Genomic DNA, 6,622 nt, shown 5'->3' on the forward strand with positions numbered 1-6,622 from the left:
TATATTCAGCACTATGTTGCATTTTTTAAAAAAACAGGCCACATTTTACAGTGGGGTCTATCTCTGACTCGCCTCATACATCCGTGAGCCAAAAATTGAGGCATTTTTGGCCTAAATTCCCTTTTTTGGGCAGTCTGTCAATCTCGTTATATACACGCAGTGCCTGGGCTGACAAACATTTCCCCATGGGGGTAAATTTTTTAAAAATATACTATGGACATCATAGACACCCTTGCCAAAAATTTGACTGCCTGAAGCAGCTCAGAACACGCTAACCCTGATGATTTAGTGGCGGAGAATGCGGAGACATAATAATAAATCATGCTGAAATCAAACAAATAAATAAAAAATGTGAATCCACCTATGAAAGAAAATAACAAAAGGAATGGATGAAAACAGGTTCATACAGGGGCGTATCTGGGGGGGGGCAGCCGGGGCAGTTGCCCCGGGCGCAGCCGGCAGGGAGCGCAATCCGGGCCGCCTAATGCAGCGGTCTGGAGTGTCCTCCCTGGCAGCTGCGTTCTGCCGCCCCCCCCGGCCTGAGAGTCGGCGGTTCTCTGTGTCAGCTGTCAAGCTGACAGCTGGCACAGAGAAGCTGCACGTGCTGGCTCCCAGGGAACAATTGTACTGGCGTCTGTATAGACACCAGTACAATTGCAGCTCTGACCGCCGGGCCAGAGCGACGTCAGCAGCGTGACATGTCATGTGATCACGCTGCTGATGTCACTCCCCGACGCCCAAAGCGAACGCTCAGCGCTGGTGGTAAGTGTGCTCCAATTTGGAGCTGAAGAAACTACCGAAGATGGGAGATGGGGAGGTGTTAATGTGTGGCGATGGGATTTAATGAGTGGGGGGTTAATGAGTTGGGATGGGGTTAATGTGTAGTGGGGTTAATGAGTGGGGATGGGGTTAATGTGTGGGGGGTTAAAGAGTGGGGATGGGGTTAATGTGTAGTGGGGTTAATGAGTGGGGATGGGGGTTAATGTGTGGGGTGTTAAAGAGTGGGGATGGGGTTAATGTGTAGTGGGGTTAATGAGTGGGGATGGGGTTAATGTGTGGGGGGCTAAAGAGTGGGGATGGGGTTAATGTGTAGTGGGGTTAATGAGTTGGGATGGGGGTTAATATGTGGGGGGGTTAATGTGTGGGGATGGGGGTTAATGAGTGGGGATGGGGTTAATGTGTAGTGGGGCTAAAGAGTGGGGATAGGGTTAATGTGTGGGGGGATAATGAGTGGGGATGGGGTTAATGTGTGGGGGTTAATGTGTGGGGTGATAAAGAGTGGGGATGGGGTTAATGTGTAGTGGGGTTAATGAGTGGGGATGGGGTTAATGTGTGGGGGGCTAAAGAGTGGGGATGGGGTTAATGTGTAGTGGGGTTAATGAGTTGGGATGGGGGTTAATATGTGGGGGGGTTAATGTGTGGGGATGGGGGTTAATGAGTGGGGATGGGGTTAATGTGTGGGGGGCTAAAGAGTGGGGATAGGGTTAATGTGTGTGGGGTTAATGAGTGGGGATGGGGGTTAATGTGTGGGGGTTAATGTGTGGGGATGGGGGTTAATGAGTGGGGATGGGGTTAATGTGTAGTGGAGTTGATGAGTGGGGATGGGGGTTACTGTGTGGTGGGGTTAAAGAGTGGGGATGGGGGTTAATGTGTGGGGGGTTAATGAGTGGGGATGGGGTTAATGTGTGGGGGGTTAATGAGTGGGGATGGGGGTTAATGTGTGGGGGGTTAATGAGTGGGGATGGGGGTTAATGTGTGGGGTGTTAATGAGTGAGGATGGGGGTTAATGTGTGGGGGGGTTAAAGACTGGGGATGGGGGTTAATGTGTGGGGGGTTAATGAGTGGGGATGGGGGTTAATGTGTGGCGGGTTAATGAGTGGGGGATTAATGAGTGGGGATGGGGTTAATGAGTGGAGATGGGGGTTATTGAGTGGGGATGGAATTAATGTGTGGAGGGTTAATGAGTGGTGATGGAATTAATGTGTGGGGGGTTAATGAGTAGGGATGGGGGCTAATGTGTGGGGGGATTTGGAGTGGGGGTACATAATGTGTTGGGGATTTGGGAGTAGGAATGGGGGTTAATGAGTGGGGATGGAATTAATGAGTGGGGATGGGGGTTATTGTTTGGGGGGTTAATGAGTGGGGATGGGGTTAATGTGTGGGGGATTTGGAGTGGGGGATACATAATGTGCAGGGGGATTTGGGAGTGGGGATGGGGGTTATTTAATGTGTGGGGGATTTGGAGTGGGGATAGGGGTTAATGAGTGGGGATGGGGTTAATGTATGGGGGATTTGGAGTGGGGGGTGCATAATGTGTGGGGGATTTGGGAGTGGGGATGGGGGTTATTTAATGTGTGGGGGATTTGGAGTGTTGATGGGGGGTTACTTAATGTGTGTGAGGGATTTGGAGTGTGGATGGGGGGTATTTAATGTGTCTGAGGGATTTGGAGTGTGGATGGGGGGTTATTTAATGTGTGTGAGGGATTTGGAGTGGGGATGGGGGTATTTAATGTGTGTGGGGAGATTTGAGGACACAGTATGTATGAGGAAACAGTATGGGGGTTGGGTGCAGACAGTATGGGGAGCGAACGGGTTAATGTATGTGGACACAGTATGGGGAGGCAGGGGTTTGTGTGAGCAGACAGTATAGAGAGTTAGGGGGTAAATATATGATGAGACAGTATGGTGAACAGAGGGATGTTAGAGGAGGGAGGGGAATAGTGTGAGGCGACAGTATATTGCAGACATTTTTATTCAGGAGCATTATAATGACACTTCTATCTTTAAGGGCATCGTGTGGAGATTTGCTGCAGAAGACCGGAGAAGATGGAAGTCTGCAGAGGCCGCTGTGGATGAGAAAACTCATCATGGGGTCTGGACAAGAAGAAGAAAAGGAGAACGACTACAGAGACGTTATCTATAAGGTACTTGGATGTAAATGTTATTTGTGATACTGACTAATTCTCATGTTTTTATTTGTTAGGAACATTAAAGTGGTTGTCCAGGTTTGTACGGAGTCTGCAGTCATTCTATGTGACTGCAGACTTCAGAATTCTCACTGAATGCTGTCAGGATTCTCTCGTGACGGTAATTTACATACATGCGATCACATGCTGACTAGACATGTGTGGCCTCACTCAATGAAAATGAACGGAGCGAGGCCAGGCATGTCTAGTCGGAATGTGGCCAGAAGTATATAAATCACATACTTGTGCTGACATGACTGTACATCGGCAAGGGAGAATCCTAAAAGTGTGCAGTGCATTAGTTGTGAGAATTCAGAAGCCTGCAATGTCAGGATTCAGCTCTGCAGGTTCCAGTAGTCATCACACAGACACTTCACTCATATGCGATTTTCATACTTGACAACGAGTTTCTCTTCCTGCTTTCAGTTTTTTACTGAATATTGAGAGCATTAGGGAGAGCAGCTCGTGGGTACATGGCTAAGTATGCAAGTCGCATATGTACTGGGTGTGGGGGGGGCGCTGAACCAAATTCTTGCCCCAGGTGCCAGGAAGCCTAGCTACACCTCTGGGTTCATAGATATGAAGCCAGAATGTATCCAATGAGATATGTTTGTCCCTAGCAACAGCTCAGAGACTGGGATATAAATTAGAATATAATATAATAGTATTTCAATATTTTTCTATTGTAGAGGTATACACTAGGTCCTAAGAGGATGGTGCAGAGATAGTAAAACTGGAAAATATAACAATAAATGTGAAGAATATATGTACATCTCATTTTTATGACAGTTCCCCCTGGGGGAGTAACATTTGTTTTGGTTTCAAATTAGTAACGGGCATCATAAAAACACCCCTGCACAAAAATTGAGACTTTTGCATCACGGAATACATTCACCCTGGTGTTCTACTGGTTGTGGATGATGAGAATGAGGTAAGGAGGAGGATAACACCAAACAGACCAAATCAGAAAGCAGATACCCATGTGTGGTTGTGAAGAGAACACAGCTCCACAAAAAAATACAATGTATTTGAGGTTATGTTTCGCTGTTTTCATTCGGTGGTGTACAGAAGTCTTGCCCAATCCAGCCCTTGTTCATTTTTATAAGAGTCAGCCAGTCAGCATTGTCAGTTGACAAGCGGATGTGCTTATCTGTTATAATTCCACCAGTGTCACTAAAAACCCGCTCTGACAGAACGCTAGCAGCAGGGCAGGCCAGGACCTCCAAGGCATAGAGAGCCAGTTCATGCCACGGATCCAGCTTGAATACCCAATAATTAAAAGGCACAGAGGAATCCCGGAGGACGATTGTACGATCTGCAAGGTACACCTTCAGCATCTTACCAAACATTGCACTTCTTGTGTCAGCACCCCTTGCCTTTGTGCCGGCACGATGGGAGGGTCTGAGAAAACTGTCCCAGAACTTTGCCATTGTTCCCCTGCCTGAGCTGGATTGTACTTCTGTCTCTCTCACTTGGACTCCTTGGTTGTACAACAAACTCTGACATCTGTTTCCAGCATTCTCACATGGGAATTTTTTCAGTAATTTCCCTACAAGGGCCCTCTAATACAGCAACATTTTTGTACATCTCTCTGCCTCTGGAAGAAGAGATTGAAAGTTCTCCTTGTAGCGTGGGTTTAGAAGTGTCACCAACCAGTAATGAGTGTCACTGAAAATTTTGATAATGCGTAGGACACGTGAAATGCAGCACAACATAAAGTCAGCCCAATGCGTCCCTGACTGCTAACAGGCAACACTTCCGTGTCGTCACCAAGGGGACGACTGACCATGCTGTCCTCTTCCTCCTTGTCCTCAGGCTTACAACACTTACAACGAACCTCAGTAAGATCATAGTACAAACATCATTGTAAATACCTTCTTGTAAATACACCCCTGTATTTTTAAGCTCCGCCACCTCATTTTAGATTGTAAGTTGTCACGAGCAGGATTGTTTTGTTTGGGTTAAATTATTGTTATCATTGTTACCTAGTGTAGATTGTAAGCTGTCACGAGCAGGGTAGTTTTGGCTTTAATTATTGGATTATTGTTATCGTTGTTATTTAGGACTGTTGTGTTTGAAATTGTTAAACTGTAAAAATGTTTTAGCTCTATAATAACTTTCAATATTCAAATTAGAACACAGATAAGCAAGATAGAGACGGTAATTATGGTGTCATTGACGCTCACCCTCTTGATGGATTCCTCAAAGTTTTGGAGGATAGTACACGTCAGACATCCATGTCCACTCTTGAGATCTTATGTGTGAAGTCAGAACTGAATACTGACAACCTTGTTGATGCTGGTAGACTAGTCAGCAACTGCCCTCTTCTGCTCACAAATCCTTTCCAACATTTGCAGTGTAGTGTTCCAATGCTTGGGGACATCACAGACCAGTCCATGAGCCAGAAGCTCCAAGCGCTGCTGAAGCATGGCAAGGGCGGATGAAGCTGTAGCTGACTTTCTAAAATGGGTACGCAGAGCATTGTACTTTTCCTAGCAGATCTATCAGCTCTGTGTCGCTTTTCAGAAAATGTTGACCAATAAGGTTAAGCACATGAGCCAGGCATGGCACGTGTGTGAGCTCGCCTCACCACAGAGCAGCCACCAGGTTCCAGCCATTGTCACACACAACCATGCTTGGCTGTGGGTTCAGCGATGTCAGCCACAGATCTTCCTGCTCTTTCAGAGCTGTCCACAACTCTTTATCATTGTGCGGTTTGTCACTTAAGCATATTAGATTCAACACAGCCTGTTGCCGCCTTGATGAGGCAGTGCTGCAGTGCTTCCAGCTTGTGACTGATGTGCTACTTTTGGAAATGGAGGCTGAAGAGGAGGCGAAGGAGAAGGAGGTGCAGGAGCTGTAGACTGGGGAGCAACCCAGATTGACGTAGGGCCTGCAATACTCGGGGTGGGGAGGACGTGCACCAAACTAAGGTCGGAGTGGGTCCCGGCTTCCCCTATGCTAACCCAGTGTGCCCTCAGTGAGATGCTCATGAGGAGAACATAATTTTACCTATATATAAGTCACTAGTGCGACCACACTTAGAATACTGCATACAGTTCTGGCCTCCGGTGTATAAGAAAGACATAGCTGAACTGGAGCAGGTGCAGAGAAGAGCGACCAAGGTTATTAGGGAACTAGGGGGTCTGCAATACCAAGACAGGTTATTACACTTGGGGTTATTTAGTTTGGAAAATCGAAGGCTTAGGGGTGATCTTATTACAATGTATAAATATATGCGGGGACAGTACAAAGACCTTTCTAATGATCATTTTACTCTTAGACCTGTGACAGGGACAAGGGGGCATCCTCTATGTCTGGAGGAAAGAAGGTTTAAGCATAATCACAGACGCGGATTCTTTACTGTAAGAGCAGTGAGACTTTGGAACTCTCTGCCATATGATGTTGTAATGAGTGATTTCCTACTAAAATTTAAGAAGGGACTGGAAGCCTTTCTTGAAAAGTATAATATTATAGGGTATATACACTAGTTTCCTTAACATTGCCTTGATCCAGGGAGCTAGTCTGATTGCCATATGTGGAGTCGGGAAGGATTTTTTTTCCCCAATGTGAAGCTTACTGTTTACCACATGGGTTTTTTTTGCCTTCCTCTGGATCAACATGTTAGGGCATGTTAGGATAAGATATGGGTTGAA

This window comes from Dendrobates tinctorius, unplaced genomic scaffold (genome assembly GCF_039654945.1).
Source record: "Dendrobates tinctorius isolate UK_male_01 unplaced genomic scaffold, ASM3965494v1 ptg000064l, whole genome shotgun sequence".
Lineage (NCBI taxonomy): Eukaryota > Metazoa > Chordata > Amphibia > Anura > Dendrobatidae > Dendrobates > Dendrobates tinctorius.